Source organism: Rousettus aegyptiacus, unplaced genomic scaffold, assembly GCF_014176215.1.
Source record: "Rousettus aegyptiacus isolate mRouAeg1 unplaced genomic scaffold, mRouAeg1.p scaffold_m13_p_9, whole genome shotgun sequence".
Taxonomy (NCBI): Eukaryota; Metazoa; Chordata; class Mammalia; order Chiroptera; family Pteropodidae; genus Rousettus; species Rousettus aegyptiacus.
The window spans coordinates 6,075,479-6,095,319 of record NW_023416312.1 but is presented as its reverse complement, the minus strand read 5'-3'; positions in this window follow the sequence as shown (position 1 = coordinate 6,095,319).

The window sequence follows — 19,841 nt, the reverse complement described above, 5'->3', positions numbered from 1 at the left end:
TGCCAATAAATAACAAAAATTTACTATCCCCACCATCATTTTATAGTCTTGCTCTCCCTACCGAGGAACACAGAGAGCAGAATAGATGAAACCAACCAACTTTGCTCAGCACCAAGGACATATTATTACTCAAACTGGGTGACTAAGAGGGAGATTAGTCTAGGAGAAATACACAGACTGAAAATGGCATTGCCCCAGACACGTTTCTTGGTCGTTGTTGATGTCATTGTTGTTATTCCAATTTCCCACCAGTAATGGTGATCTGTCCCAATTTTTTTTCAATGCCACAGAAATCAGAATTGTCTCACCTTCTGAAGACACCGAAAGACAAAAATCTTTTGAGTCAAAAACCATCTAGATGGAATCATTTCTGCATTCCTTTTGAGGGACTGAATGTTCCTCTGTCATATGAGAGACTAAAATGTTTTAGAAAGTACATCTTCAGACTCCTTGAATTGAGGAAGGAAAAGAGACAAAGCCAGAAAGAGCTTAACTGGAATGAAAAGCATTTTCCTGGACTCTGCTCTCCTGAATTAATCAGGTCCAGCATAGGCAGCTTAAAGAGCTTGTTGGGGAAAAATTCCTTTCTCGTATGACCGAATATTTCTAGCCAGGGTGCATACACAGGAGTACTTTGGTCCAGGGCCATTGCAACCAGAATCAAAACAATTGTTTGCCATTCCTATAAGGAACTTTAATAATCTGAAAGGAAATAGCAGGATGTATGAAAAGACCCAAATTTCTCTCCATTAGTGGTTTCAAGGGTTCTTGGTATAGTGATTCTTGAAATTACAATTACAGTTCATGAAGTTTCTCAGACAAAGCCCAACTATTAGGCTTCCTTTAAGAAAAGGAGCAGGGAGAATTCCAGATGCTATTTCAGAGAACCTCAGCTTTACCCTCCTTGTCTAAGTCCTTGAGAATTCTCCCTTGCACTAGGTGTGGAAAAAAAGATCTTTCCTCTTTAGTAGGCATGTCTTTTTAAAATTTAACCCAAATTCTCTCTTTTTCCATCATTTGGGGCTTAATTCCCATATGCAGACTATTATTGTCATAGCTAATCCCTTGCTGCTCTAAATACATCTTTTATTATTTCACGGATTTCAATAACTTCTTATTATTTGGGTTCAGTTATAGCAATGGCACACGCAAATTCTCCCTAAGCAAGACATTCATAGAAATCGGCAAGTCACTAATAATTAGTTGAGTGTCTACAATGAATCAGGCACTGACTGAGTTGGACATTTTTACCAGTGCGATGTAAGTGTCTGCTGATCTGCCATCAGGCTAGTATAATTATCCCCATTTTGAGATGAAAAAACTGAGGCTCTTTTTCAAGGAGATTCTGCCATTCTCCCAAGTTTCTACAGTTTGAACCCAGGTCATTTGACCTCAGAGCCCATGTTCTTTCTGATATACCAAACTGCCACTTGTGCAGCACAGATGATATTGTCTCCATTTTACAGATGGCAACGTAAAAGCTAATGTGACAGGTTGATGTTCCTGGAAACCTGCTTACTGTACCAAGCTACTTAGTACAGCAACTTAAGACAGTCTGGTTGAATCGAAGTGTTGCCTGGGCAGTGGATGGACTATTTCAGAGAACCTCTGACTTGACGAGGGAACCTATTGAAAGTTACCTTATATTTATGTAAAGAATAGTTCCAGGTCAGAGCTTCCCTTGGGCATGGTAGAACCCTTCCCACCATGACATTTACCAACTCGATTATGTTACACTGTCTCATTAACAGCCTGAGACCATTCATCTTCACCATTATTATGTATCACTAGTTTATTACTGAGCTTTCCTATATTCACAACGGCAGTGTGGCATTCTGATTTCCCTCTTGAGCTACACAAGCCTGGCACTCAGTGAGGATAATTGAGTCTTGCATCAAAAGCTGTGTTTCCACACCATCCCTGGGACTACAGCACAAGGAATAAATGGGTACCCAATAGACCTCATGGGAGATGTTCCTGGATATTCCCAACCGTTCTGAGTTCGTAGAACAGGACGAGGACACCTTTCTTTTACTTATATGAACTCACCTGGGAATCTGTATCTACTTTTGATTTCTACATGCCTCATGGGAGAGTCCAGAGGTTATTGTGGTGAAGGCTAATAGCTAGTTACCAAAATTCATTTTCTCCTTCTTCCATAGTAATAGTTGTTGCTAGACACATTGAATACCTCCTCATGTTCTTCCATTTGAGTAACTCAAGGCTATTTTCAAGGCTAATGTCCTTGAAAATAGAACATGGGTAAAAATAATGTGTTTCCCTTCTGTGCCTAGTCCTAAAGACACTGAATATGCCTGTTCCATGTTCTCTTCCTACTTTCTTCAGATTAGAACCAAACAAGGCTTTTACTATGCAGGTGGTAACCATGCTCTAGGACAGAGGTTTTATGCCAAGTTTTATGCTAGTATGATAAATCTAACAAATCTTTCAGATTTAAATTTAAATGCATGAAGTAAAATACCTAAAGTTAAAGAGAAAACCATTTCCACTTATCTAATCTATGCAATAGTTCTATATGTACATTTTTCAGTAATACATTAACTAACAAGATCTAGTAGTGGGTCTAATGACTTCTATAAATCCAAAATATCTTCAATAGCCATAATGTAAGGTACTGCTAATACTACTATGGGTTGTTCTCTACATTCATAATGTAAGGAAATACTAAGTTTTGATAAGAGATTTATGGTAAGATGAATAGTTCCCCCCAAAGATATTTATGTCCTAATCTTTAAAACATGTGACTTTTACCTTACATGGCGAAAGGGACTTCACAGCAGACATGATTAAGTTAGGACATTGAGATGGGGAGATGATCCTGGATTATTCAAGTGAACCCTAACTATAATCACAAGTGTCCTCAAAAGAGGGAGGCAGAAGGTGACTGGACAGTAGGAGAGGAGAAGGTAATGTGATCATGGATGCCACGTAGTGGGCTTTGAAGATGAGGAAGGGGCTATAAGACAAGGAATGTAGGAAGCCTACAGACATAGTTAAAGGCAGGGGAATAAACTCTCCCCTAAAACCACCAGAAAGAATATGGCTGCTGACACCTTGAAACTGATTTAGTATTTCTGACCTCCAGATTGTAAGAGAATAAATTTGTGTTGTTTAAAGCTACTAAGTTTGTAGTAATTTGTTACAGCAGCAATAGGAAACTAATACAAAGTTAGTTAAAATAATGGTGAACCCTCCCCTCCTCCCCTGTCCAAGTTCACAAACCTTCTGCATTCTATCCATGGACTCTAGGTTAAGAATTCTCATCCTACAAAGTGGAAGGAACCTGGTCCCTGAATGACTTCAGGAGGCAGAGCTCCCTGGGGTCTCTTGGTTATAGTACCTTAGCTTGCCTTAACTATTATGGGGAGTAGGAAATTCCTCAAAAAGGAATAGAGATATATCTAAGAAAACCATATATGGACAAGAGAAAGAAAACATAGCACCTCAGCCTGTCAGACTAAGGAACAAACACTACTGGTGAATAGTTGGGGCTGGAAACTCAGAAAACAGGCCCGGCAAGGTTAGGAAGCCAGGGATTGGGTCTGTTCAGGACTGCACTACAGGAAACAGGTCAGAGAGAAGTGGAACAATAGAGGATGGGGGTGCAGGGAGCCTGGGCCTGAGCAGTATGAGCATCCAGTTTCCTCTTTGTGCTCCCGATTCCTGTTCCTAGGCTGGTTCTCATCTTGCTGGACACCTTGGAGTACTTGGCCTCTCTAGCAGCCATACTAAAGAGTTTCGCTTGGGGTTTACTGCATATTCCTTTTTTATCTTATAGACACCTGGGCTGTCATTCCGCCAACCATGCACCTCTAGCCTTCTCTCCTAATGCTGAGACCCAAGTTAAGCCCCTATCATTTTAGTGACCTTCTGGTTTTCCTTCTCAGCTTCTCAGATCTCAGAACTCCCTTAGGGTTTTCAACTTTGGTTACCCTTGTGTCTTTCATTCCTCTAGTGAAAGTGTCTGACTCTAATTCAGCCTCCCACCACCAGCTGAATTAGAACTCCCTCCCCTGAGCTGAGCATACCCTAGCCTTATCTGGAATGGGTAAGGATCCTGATAAATCTTTCATTATGGTTCCACCTTGAAATAAAGATATGAAAAATTTTCAAGAGTATTACTTGAAGGTAAATACTATATTGCTTCATTTAGGAGATATGTATGAATCTATGTATATATTTATGTATGTATATATGCCAGCAGAAGTTAATTACTAAGTGATAAAAATATGAAAGTATGTGTGCAGAGAGTACTCATATTGTTTAAATCTTTCTGCACATCCTAAGATGTACTAAGAACTAAGAAAATTAGCTGAGTGCTTTAAACCCTCCCTTTTCATTGTTGTGATGTATATATAAGGGCTTTTCTAATATAGTTTCTTTATATTTATTAACAAAATCTATAATCCCATAATAAAGCAGAGTTGATAGAGAATGTCCGTGATGAAATTTTGGAAATGTTAATAGCTGATTAAAATTGAAAAAATGAAGTAATAAGAAAAAATTTTCTTTTGTAAATACTATCTGGAGTAGCCATTAAATAATCATAACTCCTCACATTGGTGAGGGATTTGGTTGGACCAAAGTAAATAAAAATACAGCAGTCAGTTTGTATATTAGACAAATATGAAAAAATAAAGAAAGGAATGTCTGATGTTAATTTTACATTTTAATTTTTCATATCAATAAGTGAAAAATATCTAAACTAGCTCTGGGATAGAAATATAGAAATTATTATTAGGTGATTATAATTATAGTTTTGTTTCATTTAATGCCTCTACTGCATTCTTGGAAAGTTGGGAAAAGATTATCCAATATTTTTTGAGTGTAACTATGATTTTGAAGCTTCCATCAATACATAAAAGTCAACTGCATTTTTATATGTCAGCATTTTTATATACCAGGAAATAATTTTTTTAAAAGATACCAATTATAATGGCAACAAAAGTATATAAGATATCTAATAATACATCTAACAAAAAAGTACAGGAATTCTATGGAATAAATTATAAAACTTTATTGAAAGATGTACTTAAATAAGTCATGTCTATGCACATACTATGTTCATAGATGGGAGGATTCAGTACTTAAAAATAGCCCGCTCTCCCCTAAGTGATCTCTAAATTCAATGCAATCCCAATAAGCTTGATCTTGGCATGCTGTTTCTAAAACAGATATAAAGAATAATGACCAAGGATATCCCAAATGTTCCTAAAAAAGAGAAAGCAGGTGGAGGAATTTGACTCCTCAAAATCATGACTTATTATATAACTAGAGTAAAGACAGTGTACGCTTGGCAAGGGCTAGACGATGGAACAGAAAAGAAACTCCAAACATAGACTCATACATATATGAAAACCTGATATATGACAGTTATAATTGCACATTGGGAAGACAAATATTAACTATTCAATCAATATATGGTACTGGGAAAATTGGCCGTCTATAGGGGCAAGAATGGAAATGAATCCCTACCTCACTATGCACCATACAAAATGAACTCTACATTATTACTATAAATATCCATTTCAAGTGACTTAACTTAAATGTGAAAGACAAAACTGAAAAACTTTTATAAGGAAACCAAAAAATATTGATATGACTGCTCTGGGGGTAGAGAATAATTTCTTAAATGAGACACAACAAGTTCAAACTTTAAAGAAAAAAATGATGCATTTGGTTACATTAACCTTCATGACTTCTTTACATGTAAAGCCACCATTAACAGAGTTAAAAAAAATAGCCACAATTTGAATGAAGATATTTTCCACATAGAGAGCTAACAGTTCTTATCCAGGATGTATAATATGTATGTTTTATTTATTTTATACATAAGCACACACATACACACGTCTCTATGTGTGTGTGTGTTTCCCATGGCTGTGTAACAAATCACCCCAACACTCAGAAGTTTAAAACCACCCACATTTACCATCTCGCGGTTTCTGTAGGTCTGTGTTCTGACTGTGGCTTATTAGGATCCTCTGCTTCAGGGTCTCTCGCAGGCGGCACTCATCTCAGACCCACTGGGAAGAATCCGCTTCCCAGCTCACACTTGTGGTTATTGGCAGGATTCAGTTCCTGGCGAGTTGTTGGACTGAGGCCTTAGTTCCTTATGAGCTGTCGGCAGGAGGCCCGATTCAGTTCCTTGCCATGTGGGCCTCTCCACAGAGCCTCTCACAACATGACTACTGGCTTCATAGGCAGGGGGAGCAAATGAGAGGGAAGGAGAGGGTGCCAGCAAGAGAGAGCTTGCTAGCAAGACACGGGACACAATGTGTTGTAACCTCATCTCATGAACAACATCTCATCACCTTTATTATATTCCGTTGGGCACTAGGTCCACCCTACGCTCAAAGGGAGGAGATTACACAAGAGTATGAATGCCAGGAAGTGGGGATCATTAGACATCATCTTAGAGGTCTGTGTATTACAATATATATCAACCCAATAGAAGATTATACAAAAAACATTAACAAGTATTTCATGACAAAGGCTAACACCAGTGACTTATAAACAGTTGAAAAGATACTCAATTGCATTAATAATTACTTAATTATTATTCCATAATGAGATACCATTTTATGCCCACCAAAATAGCAAAATTAAAATGTGATTTTAACAATTATTGACTGTTTCTGTATCTTGGAGTAATAGTAATTCTTGTACACTGTTGATAAGTGTGCAAATTGATACAACAAAACTTTTGAAAAGATTTTGGCATTATTTAGTAAAAGTTCACATGCAGAAACTTTTCACTCTAAAGAAACCCTTGTGCATGTGCCCCCAGAAGATGTATAACAGTGTACATAGTAACCTTATTTATAATAGGCAAAAACTGAAAAAGTAAATGGCCAGTGCCAGTAAAATGAATAAATAAATTGTGATATGACCATATGATAGAATACTACACAACAATAAAAATGGATAAAGTATAGCTATACATGTGAACATGGAGGAACATAGAAAGCATGATACTGAATAAAATAAGCAATTTACAAAAGTATATATAACATATAGTATGATTCCATTTATATAAAGTTCAAGGGCAAGGGAAGCCAAATAATTTATATATCCATATATCTATTTCGCTATCTAAAAAATGATTAACAAAACCAGAATAATGGTTTTCTGAGGTGAGGGATAGACTACTCTCAGAGGGGAACACATAGGGGTTTCAAAAGCATTGGGCAATATGTAATTAAGTGTTTTTATTTATTATTATTTCAGCAGTGAACACAATATGTTATTTTTGATATGGTATTTTTCATGCTAAAAAATGTAGGGAAAATAACAATAGCTAATGTTTTTTGAGCACTCCTCTGTGACACCACTTTGCAGATGCTTTCTTTTAAAGAATGAATCCTGTGCTTTTATTTTTAATGTTTCACCTCATTTTCTGTTTATTGTTTTTTACTTTCAGGAGTGTTTGCCTAAAATATAATAGAATGTATTGTGTAAGTAAGGGGGAAATCATGTGATCATTGTTTAATGAACAAAGTACTAATAATTCAAGGAAAATTTTGCTTTTATACAAAATACAGGGCCTTTCATTTCATCTATCCACAGAACCCTCTGAACTAAAAGTAGCTACATAGACAATTAGACTAGACCAAAGGTTTCTCACCCTCGCTACTATTGACATTTTGTGCTAGATCATTCTTTGTTGTGGGCAATGTCCTCTGTATTGTAGGATATTCAGCAGCATCCCTGGCCCCCACCCATTAGATGTCAGTAACCCCCCTTCCCCAGTTGTGACAAATGAAAATGTCTCCAGACATTGCCAAATGTCCCCTGAGAGGCAAAATCATCCCTGGTCGAGATCCACTGAACTAGATGGTCTTGGCACAGTCAATGGAAGTACACATCCAGGGAACTCATCACATGTCTGTTTCATATTCCCTTGGTAGTTTTTATTTATTCATTTATTTGCTCAACATTTATTGAGATACATTCTCTAAAAACTAAATGTTAGGTAGCTTTAATAGTTATATCATCATTCCAGATTTTTTTGAACATTACTCACTTTAGCAGAAGTGCCAGCTCGGAAAGAACCTAACAGTTTATAATCACAGTTTTGCACTTCTTTATTTTCAAGCTCCTTTAAAAATAAATGGAAAGGTAGAGACATTAGTGACTACTCGTAGGTTTTAACTGACCTTAAAGGGGGCCACTTACGCCCTCAATTCAGGGCTTATGCAATTTCTCTGAAGTTTTGCTAGGTTTAACATATGAGGAACTTCAGCTATATAAATTTCGTGGTTGATTTAATTGATTAAATCATAATCTGAGCTAAGCAGCTATGCTGAAAGCAAGATTGACCTATATTAAAAATTTAGGGAAAGGACATTTTTAAAACTTAATACTCACACTTATATGCACACATAGATTTTTTTAACTCACATGAGAAAGATTTTCAATCTCTCTATACATCGTAACTGTTGGCTGCAGATTTTATCAAGCCGTTTGGATGTTCATTTTCTTTGCTTATTCATTTGAAAGACTCTCTTCTAGTTGTGCATGATTTGCTCTTTCTCTGTCCTTGCACATATTTTTAAATTTAACATTTACAAGGAATAAAAAGAAACTCCTAACTTGCAGTGTAATTGTGCACGAGGAATGTATTTTGGTCCCTGCAGTTGTGTCAGAGCCTCAGAGCAGAGATGCTGTTGCCATGGAGACAGAGATGTTGAGCCCGCTTCTTCACCTTTGCCCTGCTATTTAAAATCACACTCACAGCAAAGCTCTGGCGGACACAGGGCTTTCTCTGGTAGGTCAACCACCTCCTCCTTTTTCTCTTTTAAAAACAACAACTTGGCAGATTAATGCCATTTTCATTTATGACTGTTATAAAATGTAATGTAAATATCCTCTTGTACAGAATGAACGGGTAGCTCTTTGTGTTATCTTGTTCCAGCATGAAACTGAAATTCCTTGAGAGTTTGCCAAAACCAGTTCCTTTAATGGGTTCTGCTTGGGGTTCTACCCCCTCTCTTGGCTTTCTGACAATACAAGAGCAGTGGTTAGGGAACAGAAAGAAGCCGAGGACATTGTAGGATGAGACAAAAAGCAATCGAAAGGAAGTTAAATCACAGGCTTTAAAAACGTTGTTTAAACAAACCCACTGTGTTTGGGGAGTAGGCCAGTCTAATACACTCCTGGTAAATGAGTGGGCCAGTACTACATTTCTAGAGGTAATTTGGTAATACATATTGAAAGTCTTAAAAATGCCCCGTCGATAACAATTCCAGCAAATTTTTCTAAGAGAACATACATAAATGTAAACAAAGACTTTCCTACAGGATTATTTATCACAGTTTTATTTATGGCGGTGCAAAACTGGAAACCGCTAGTTTCAGAAACATCCATAAAAGGAGATTGCTTAAATTAATTCTAATATGTCACACAATGGAATATTAGGCAACTGTATTAAATAATAGTGTGGAAGCATATTCATTAGCCTGAATGGTGTTCAAGAGATACTATTTAATGGGAAAAAAGCAGGTTACAGTGTGTCAGTATTCCATTAAATAACACGTATATATAGGGGGAAACTGGAAGATTATATGCCAAATTTTGGTTGAATGTTATTTTAATTTCTTATTTTTTACCTCTCTACTTTATAAGTTTTACAGTGACCCTCTATTACTTGTATAATTTTAACAATTAATAAAAAATAATTTATACTCATATAAAATATTTTAAAATTTAAAATGTCTTAGTAGCTTTCCTTTAAGAAAGGGAATTTTTACTCAACATCCTGAGAATTCCAAGACCAAGTCACTAACTTTTTCTCTCAAATTGATTTTTAAAAGTTTATTTTTTGGACCCCACAAAACACAACCAGTTAAATAGAGTTCAAAGCACTGAACCTACTGAATTTTTCAGTTACTCTAAACCAGTGCCCGGAATGGCCCCCAAGAAAGCAGGGCTCACACTATCCATCATCTGGGCTGGAACTCCCACTCCCCAACTCTTGCCATCCACTAGGGCAGGCTCTGCAGGGGGAGGCAGCAGCTGCAGCTGAGAGCTGAGATGAGCTGCAGATGAGGGGTTTTAGTAGCCCCATCTCTGCTGGATCAGAACCCTGCCATTGGGGATGCAGGGATGGGGGTGGGGAACAAACCTTGAGCAAATCATAAATAGACCTGCAGCTATGATGTGATTGTAACTCTTCATGCTCACACACACACACACACACACACACACACACGAATTAGTCACTACTAATAAAATGGCACCTTTTTCCAATATGCGTGATGGGGGGGCAGTGATGAGAGAGTGAGCATTCCTTTGTCACCTATATTTATTTTCCTTCATAATGGAGAAATTTTTGTGAGTCCAAAATAATGCGCAAAAGCATTTGATGTGAACAATTGATAGATGACCTCAGTGCTCATTACTCTGGTGACTCCCCCTGCTCCTCCAATTTCCTCAACACCAAACAAGATAAACACTTGGGGCACCACACAGTACACGACAGCCTGAATAATATTTCCATGGATCCACTGTAGACCGTGGATACCTTATTAACTGCAGAGATCTTGAAACTGCCTTGTGGGAGAAGTAGCCCTTTCTATCATGCCTTTGCTGCCCTGGGCCCCCAAGGGGTGTGGCCTTCATTATCTGACAGACAGAGGGACTGAGGTCCCTAAGCCACCCCCAATCTTCCACTCCCTCTTCCTTCTCAAAACTTCACCCTCAGATTTTCATTGATTGACTGCCCTCCAAGAGTTCATAGGCAGCCCTGTAAATGGGCAGGCAAGGTAAATCAAAGGCAAAATGCCTCCTTAGGTTGCCACTAACTGGAATATTTGAAATGGTAGCCCTTAATCACAAGAGAAGCACATGCATGGGCTTCGGATTTTGAAAATAACGTTGCCAAAAAAGTACAAGATCAAAATAAAACAAAGGGGAGATAAGATATGTCCACACTAAATATAAGGGAGACTATTGATTTTTAATTTTCTCTGATATTGCTTTTCATGTTGTACTTTTTAAAGAAAGTCAGAATGTATCTGTATTTCAGATTAATTAAACAAAATTTTACTGAACCTGTCTGTGCTTCATGATACTCTTATGTAAAATGGTAATAGAAATAGAAACTACCCAATAGGGTTGTTCTGAGGGAGGGTGAAATGAATTAGTATGTGTAAACCCCTTAAAAGCACTTGGCACATAGTGAATGCCCAATAATTATTATCGTTATTATTGTCATTATCATTATCATTACTGAGTAGTAACCAGGCACTCTGCTGAAAGTTTCATGTGCAATAGTTGAATTTTTTTATTGCACTATATCATTCCATTGTATGAACACTATCTATTTTCCTATTGATAAAAATTTGAGTTCTTTGTTTTTTGGGGTTATTATTAATAAAACTGCTATAAAACATTTTGTACTCATTCTTTGCAGGACATATGCCCCCATTTCTTCTGGGTGCATACCTTGGGGTGTAATTACTAGATTACTGTTCAGCATCAATAGATAGGGCCAAATAGTTTTCAAAGTATCACCCATACTTATTTGTTAAGTACCTGTTTCGTGTCAAGCACAGAACCAGCTAGGTTCTGGAACTATAGGATAAACAGGACATAGGCGCTACCCTACACTTAGAAGTACCACCTCCACTGGATAGCACTCAAAACATCTCGGCTTTTATTCTCTCCTTTTATCTTCCAGTACAACAGTATGAGTGCCACATAATTGACAGAAGAGTTGAGAAGCAGAAAATGTAAGCAATTTGCTCATAATCTCCAGGATCACAAGCAAGACCAGTAAGTTAGTAGCAGAACTAGAATTAGTAGAGGAACAACAGCAAATGAAAAAATTTTAAACACCAACAAAATTTCTCTCTTCCGTCTATACAACTGGGCAGAAAACCTTTGAAGGAAAGCCATCCTCAGGTTCATGCAGCAGCAGGCAGTTCGTGCCCCCTGCTGCCTTCGTTAGCCAAATTTGCAGTGTATTAGCAGAGTGTATCTGAGACCCCGGGGAGCTCCTGAAACCCTTCTCTGTGCTCTTGAAAATCCCCAAATTGAGCTACCTGAGCTAATTAATCCTTAGTTTGGTTCTGGGAGAAGGCAAACAGGAGGGAACAGAAGCTACCTTTCCCTTGACATAAGGAAACTGGACATCTTAACAAAAAAGAGAAAAATAAAATATTCTCATAATCACAGTGAAAAAGCCTATTTGCCACAGATTGATACATTCTCCATGCAACATGGAGCTGAACCAATCCAAACAGTTGTGGATGGGGCAGGTGGACGAGGGGTTCTCAGTCTCGGCACTATCGACATTTTGGCCCACGTGCACTGTAGGATGTGTAGCAGCAGCCCTGGCCTCTACTCATAGATGTCACTATCACCCTTTCCCCCAGTGTGACAGCCAAAAATGTCTCCATACATTGCCTAATGTCCCTTGAAGGGCAAAATTGTCCCTAGCTGAACCACTTGAATATACTTATGTTAAGAATGTGGGACAGTTTAATTTTTATATCTTCCTTATTTTAAATCCTGAAGATGGGCCCTATTGTAAAGATAAAGGGCTGACATTTAATATCAGAGAACTTTGATATGCTCTAGCCACGTGTCAGGAACACTTAGTCTTTTCTTTCTTTAAGGGAAAGACACTAGAATACTAATACAGAGTAGTAAGTGGAAAATAGCCTTTCAATTCTTGAGAAGTCTGAATTATTCAAATTTCCAATATGATTGTATTTCAATTTCAGCAGAGTTCTTCAATCACCTCTTTGCTGAATAATGATTTGCAATTACATATTAGTTGTATTTTAATAGATATTTTTAAGCACAGTGAACTTTATTTGTGACACAAGGAAATAAAGCCTTACTTCTCTTTAAAGATATAGATATTTTCAAAGGGCTTTAAAGTCTTTGAGGACAATTTTTTTTCTCTTAAATGCTTCGTTCTTATCGATATTATTTATATGTGTGATTTTCCTAATCTGAATGAAGGCTTTGGTGAACAGATGCTAAAGTTTTGTTTGGTCCTTGTCTAATTATGTTCAGCTGGTTCAAAGGGATTATTTTTTTCAAAGGAGGAACTTCTTTTCTATAGTAATGAAAGTTTAACAATGTATATCTCTCTTATTCAGTTAAAAATGAGTAATTATTGAGCACCTACTAGGGACTGTGCCCTGGGGATGTAATGATGCACAATAAGCTCAGGGAGCATGCTGGTGGTATTTGGTGAAAAGTTATTGAGCAATTAGTAGTGACAAGTTCTTAGTTCTGCTTCTCCCAATGGCTAGCTCCAAGACCTTTGGAGGGTCACTCCATCTTTCTAGAACCATCTATTAAATGAGATAGGTAGATTAACAGAAATGGCAAGTAGGTTTCATTTCTGGTGCCAACTCTAGTCAACTGCTATTGACTGTCCAGAGCATTTGAGTATGAGGCTCTATCGGTGGCAAAGAAGGCTAAAATAGATTATTGCTGTCTGGCATGGGCACACTATGAAAAATCAATGGCACCTGAATAGACTTGCTGTCCCTGGATTTCTAAGGATTCCAATTCTATAATCTACAAGGAATCTTCCTTCCTGCCTTTATGTAGTTTGGCTTTGGAGAACAAGGTTATTTAAGTTTATTACTCTGGAGACAGGCTATAGTCTCCCTCTCCTTATCCTCTACTTCTAATTCTCTTGGTCCTAGAGTAAAGCTGCAAATTAGTCCACAATATCATTCCCCCAAAGGTTAGTTTGCAATATTTTTTGACATCCTGCTCCATCCACGAAAAGATCAAATAAGGCAAAACTTGACCTCCCTTCATGCAAGGACTTTTTGGGTAAATCATTTTCCAGTGTAGTGAGAGATGACTGTTTTCCTAATTTTGAATAGATGAAAATAGACACCAATCAACAAACCTTTGGCTAAGCGGGGAAATCTCTTTAACTCACATTTTGCTTCAATTACATTGAGGACAAAGGAGCACATTGCACCGTGTGCATGAATAGATGCTTCATTATTCAAAACAAGCATCAAAGAGCATTCGGTCCCCTATAGAAAATATGCAATCACTGTTTAATTCAATGGTAGGATGCAAATTTAAATTCCCAGAAGGGGAAGGCTGTTAATGCCATTTAAATTGGTTGTAAATTACAGATAATACGCTTGAGACCTCCGAATACAGATTAGTGGAGTATTGCTTTAGGAATTCCATTCTACTTTTGAACTTATTGTGTATTTATCTATGAAAAATAAAGCCGTGAAGGCTGTTTACGGCTACATTTTATTGCCTATCTTTTTATTTCTGAAGCAAATATTTCACTTTTAAATGCCATGGAGATTGTTCAGCATAATATAAGGAACTGTCTTGATGTTAAAGACAGATTAGCACTCTCAGAGGCAGCTCCTCATTAGAAAACAAACAAACAAAACAAAACAAGCCATAGAGAGGGGCAGTGCAAAGGAACCTAATCAAGATATCACACTAGCTGACTTTCCATCTTTTCCCCTTATTTCTATTGGTGCTCCCAATGTATAAAAATCTCACAGTCACAAGACAATCGTGAGTCTCAGAAATTAGAGGCTGTGATTCTCTCTTGTTCCTAAAGTGTATCAGTCGCTTAGAGGTTGTTTCTCATTTTCACAGATTAACTAATCATGAGTGGGATGCCTGATAGGCGGGTCTTTGTTGGAAGAGCTATTCCTTAAAAACAAGGGCTTTCAGAACCAGAAAGTATTAGATAAAAATGGGTACTTTTCAGCAAAGTTTTTTGAGCTCCCAGCTTGAAGAGTAGTAATTTCTCTTTCAGTTCATAGACGTAAAAATGGTCCCCCCTTGATGTGGTTTTATGTCTCAGGTAGGAAATGGGTTACTCGGGGGTAATACCAATAAATCAGTTTCCAGGCATGTTTTCTCCTCTGGCAGCCTATAGAGTGTGTTTTTATTTTGTGTGTATGTGAAACTGAAAGGTATAAAAAAAAGAGTTGCCATTGATATATACACACAGAATGAAGCCAAGCTATGGGACAATGGAGGAATGCCTAATTCATTATGCGAGAAAATGGATTGTTACCATCAATACCACATGGAGTTAATCATTTCTAAAGAACTATAATGCCAAGTTATCCATAACACTGCACCTAAATAGAATAATGTTTTATTTTTTCTTTGATCTGTCAAAGGTACTTAAAGCTTTGCCAGGACCTTAGTGACACCATCAACATTTCATTGTATACTTCCTATGAATTACACAGACCTTGTGATATCCTGGAGGTTCATTGAATCTTTAAAATCCCATCCCCAGCATTATCTTGTTTACTTGTCATGTGTTTATGGTTTGTAAAGTAACACAGAACCTGGCCTCCTTTTCTTTTTCTGGCTCTTTGCATTTTGGTTAAACAGAAGTTTTTTCTCTATCCTTAAGGGTAAGGAAGCAAACAGCCAGTTGAAACCCAAGGCTTAGAGAACAGGTGGATAAGATCAGGAGATCACTGTTCGTGTTAGGGGTGTGTGTGTATGAGATGGGGATGATTCGTGGTTTAGGATCTTTCTGCCTTTTCCATAATAGGATTTGGGTCAGAACAATCCTAATACACATAGAATGTGAATGAAGAGTCTCTGGATTTCATTTTGAAGTCCTCAGTGGTCTGGGCATCTGCATATCTGAAGCCTTATCAGGCAAGGCTGGAGGCTGGCTTCTTGCCCAAGTTGTGCCCACCTGCACCAGCAGTGAGTGATCAGCACAGCAATGACCATTAGTCATTTCTGTCTCTCCTGGGGGTGGGTTTGGGACATGTACAGTTTCAGGGAGAAATCTCTGTTCCAATATGGTGAGTGGGCAATATAAGCTCGCTCTATGTCCCCATAGCCCACCTCCCAAACTTCTGAGCAAACGAGAACAGTAAAGAAGGGCAGAACAAGTGCCAGACTAGGCGCCATGAGACATGGGTTCTCGCCTGGCATCTGCCATCTTTTTTATCAGATCTCTGGGTCTCTGGTGAAATCAATGAGTTTTCTCATCTTGAAAGCAAGGTGGGTCATTCATTTTAACTAACATTTGGCAAGCACTTAACACATACTAGACTCTGCCCTGGACCCTGTACAAAAAAAAAAAGACTAGGTTCCTTTCCTCAAGGAATTCAAGGTGAAGAAAACTTGTAGACAATGACAATAAAATGTGGTAAGTTCTTCACCCAGATGTAAACAGAATGCTGTCAAAGCCCAGAGGGAGAACCAGCTAGATCTTAAGATTATTCAGCACAGCCATTAAGAGCATAGTCTCTGAAGTCAGACTATTTGAATTCAAGACCTGGTTTCACCCTTACTAACTGTGTGACCTTGAGCAAGTTAGTAAACTCTATGTGCTTCAGTTCCTCATGTTTCAAATGGAGGCGACAATAATACCTACCTATTTGGATTATTCAAGCAATTAGGACAATGCCTAGCATGTAAAGATCCCCACGTGTATTCATATATTATGATAATGTTCTAGAATTTTCACAAATCCATGGGGCTGTAAATAAACTAGTAAATGAAAGAAAATCCTTAATTAAAAAAATTCTAACTGCATTTCAGAGAAAATAAAGATGGACATATATTTTGTGCTTATTAGGCATGAGATGGTTCACTAACATCCCTGCCCCCCTTGGATACCCATAAGTCAGGGCACAGGCTGCCAAGCAGGAGCATTTGGCATGGTTAGGGGTGTTCTGCATTAAGAGTAGGGAAGGACCATGCTTTGATCTGCAACCGGCTCCCAGAGAACACACACAGAGAAGCTAACCATCCCCTTACCCACCCGGCTAGTCAGACCGTGGGAGAGAAGTCTGGAGCAGGAACTTTTTCGGGCCTCACTGACTTCCGCGAATGAGAGAGAGAGAACAAGAGTGTGGGTGAGTCTTTATGCTTGTAAGTTGAAAAAAAAATTGGGACAGAACTTGGCCCAAGCAGGAATAAGGGCCATGGGGCTGGCTGGATGTTGGTGGACTCAGGCCAAATGAGGGCAGCCATGTACTTCTGGGGAAAGTATGGCTGGGAAATGAAAATGAAAGAGATGTGGAGAGATGTAGGAGTCTGGTCTGGGTTCTTGATCAGGAATTTTAGAAGAAGGAGACTATGTTAGGCTTTGGAGATATGGTATAGAGAAGGGCGGGAAAATAAGTCACATTATGCACATACCTGAAACATGCGTGGAGCAGAGATGATCAGACTCACGGGATCAGGGATGTGCTGGTAAATATTTAACAACCAGCTCTCTTGTGCGGAAGGAGAAGAGGGAACCTCTTCATAGAATTTGCTCATTTCTTTAGTGTAAATACTACTGTTGTGGCTGACTTAAAGGTACCGATATGATGTCACTAAATGCAGAGTTGGGAAGAGATGCTCAGTGGAGCCCTGTTATATATCATTTCCACTGTACAGATACATTAGAGATAGGACAGATAACTGCAAGTGCCTGGACAATAGTAAAATGTAGTAAAAGAATTAGGAAGTGATGAATTTTCAGTATTTATTACTTTCATTTGAATATAATTTTTTAATTGTAGTTTTCTATAATTCCATTTGAAATCATGACGATTGTTTGTAACTGGCTTGCAAAATTGCTGAAAATTTAACAATTGGCCTGCCCTGGGAAGCTGGTTCAAACTGGCTCCAAAGCAGTATTAACTTGCCCAATAGTAAAATAGGAGCCTTTTCTTTCTCATAATCTCTAGATCACAGGGTTCTTGTGAGGGTCAGAAAAGCATGTGAAAGCATTTCAAAACTGTGAGCGACATATAAAGATTATATACAAATAAAGATTATTCTTGTGGGAACAGTATAACCTAGTGGTCAAGAAGGCAGTGTCTGGAGCCAAACTGCCTAACTTTGAATCCTGGCTCTACTCTTTTTTAGCTGTGTGACCTTGGGCAGATCCTTACCCTCTTTCAGCCTCAGGTTCCTCATCGGTATAGAGTTTCTGCGGGACTTAAATGAGTTAACATTATAAAGCACCCCAAACAGTGTCTAGTGCATGGTAAATGCCATTTAAATATTGACTGAAATTGTTTAACCACTTGAAAAGCGGTAAGCCTGCAATTCTTCCAAAGCCAGAGGGCTTTTAACTGGGGAGACCAAGATCCTGGCCTCTACCCCCAACTTGCTTTTAAAGGGACAGCTTCCCTCTATGGTAACAGATTTGCTACTATGCTAATAGCCAATGCTTTTTAGATAATGAACCCTGAGGCCTATTGCAGAGATAAAGATGCTGCTAGAATTAGATTCCATGGCTACTCACCCTAGTAGCAGGGGGAAAAAAGAGAGCTATCTTATTACATGCCTGGCTGGCTCAATTACTTCAGTCCTGACCTAGGCAGACGTGGGAGCCAGCCCAGGGCAGACCCCAGAGTTGGAGGGGCCATTAGCTGCCCTATGGAACTTGGTTTCATTTACTATCTCAAGACAGGAAATATAAGCAATCTTGCTCACCACAGGCCCCAGGGCTGGGCAGGGTATGAAAGTAGGTAGATGGGATGAGACAGATGAAGAAAGACAGCATGAGGCAGGGAAGAGGAGCCATGGCTACCACAGAAGCCACTGAATGCTTTAAGGAGCTTTGGATTTGAGGTAGAAGGTTCTCAGGCAAAGCTTGGGGGTGGAGTGAGGAGGGAGGGGCTAGGAAGGTGGTCAGGGTCTTCTCATCAGGGGTGAAGAAGTCAGGTGCCATGACAGATGAGAATAGAAAGGCAGAAGCAAAGAAAAGTTTAGTTCACAAGGTGGAAAAATCAGAGCAGTCTGCCAGAGCCAGGTCTTTTCAATTAAGGCATTACAACCATTTGCAGAGGCCTGAATTCCATGGAGTGGAACCAGTACTTCCTTTTCCTTAACAAACTAGAATAAAATAGTGTGGCAGACTACCTAGGTGCTTAGCAATCTCATTTCCTCATCCTGGGTGCTCAGACTGTTGCCCCGTGGCTCTTAGAGTTAGGTTGGAGTTATGCGACTAGGTTCTGGCCAGTGGAGTGTAGGCAAATGTGATATAGAACCCCCTGAATCTCTCTCTTTCTCTCTCTCTCTCTCCTCCTCTCCCTTTCTCTCTCTCTCTCTTTCCCTCCTTCCCCTTCCTCCTTCCTTCTCGTCCTGTCTCTCTACTTCTGTCATGACTTTGTGTTGAAGAGCCATGATCTTGTGTTGAAGATGGTGGCATCATAACATAGAACAAGACTGGATCACAGGAGGGGCGAGAAAACCACAAGGCAGAGCTGTCTGATCTGTGTTGGCCAGGACATGAACAAGAAATACACTTTTATTTTATTAAGCCACTGAGATTTAGGGGCTTTTATTTCAGCACCTAGCAAGCATTGATTACCCTAACTAATAAAAATAAGAATAAAGTGGACTTGAGTGGAAAGGAAGGAATATACCAGAATAAATTAGAACAGAACAGAATGGAATGGAATGGAATACAATAGATAGAAACTATCAGAGTCATCATAGGTAATAAAAAGTAAATTTGTTTGCTGAAACATTTGTTTCAGTTTACATGTATGCCCCCTCTTAATATAAATTTTATTTTCTGTTGGAGGAAGACGTAAAAAGTTTTGAAAATCACTGCCTTAGAGCTGGAAGGAGGTTTGAGGGTGCGACAAAACAAGCTTTAGGTAAGATTGGGATTGCATATCCACTACTCTTTTATGTATAGTGCTAGAGACTTGCTAGGCACCCCTAAATTACGTCTGGTTGTAGTGGACATTTGTTATTTCTGCCTGCCCAGTCTACTTTCTCTTCCATTGGGAATAATATCCCAGTCTCAGTCCTATACTTATACTGGGGCTGGCTCTACCCCCTTGAAATCAAGGTGGAGAACACATGTA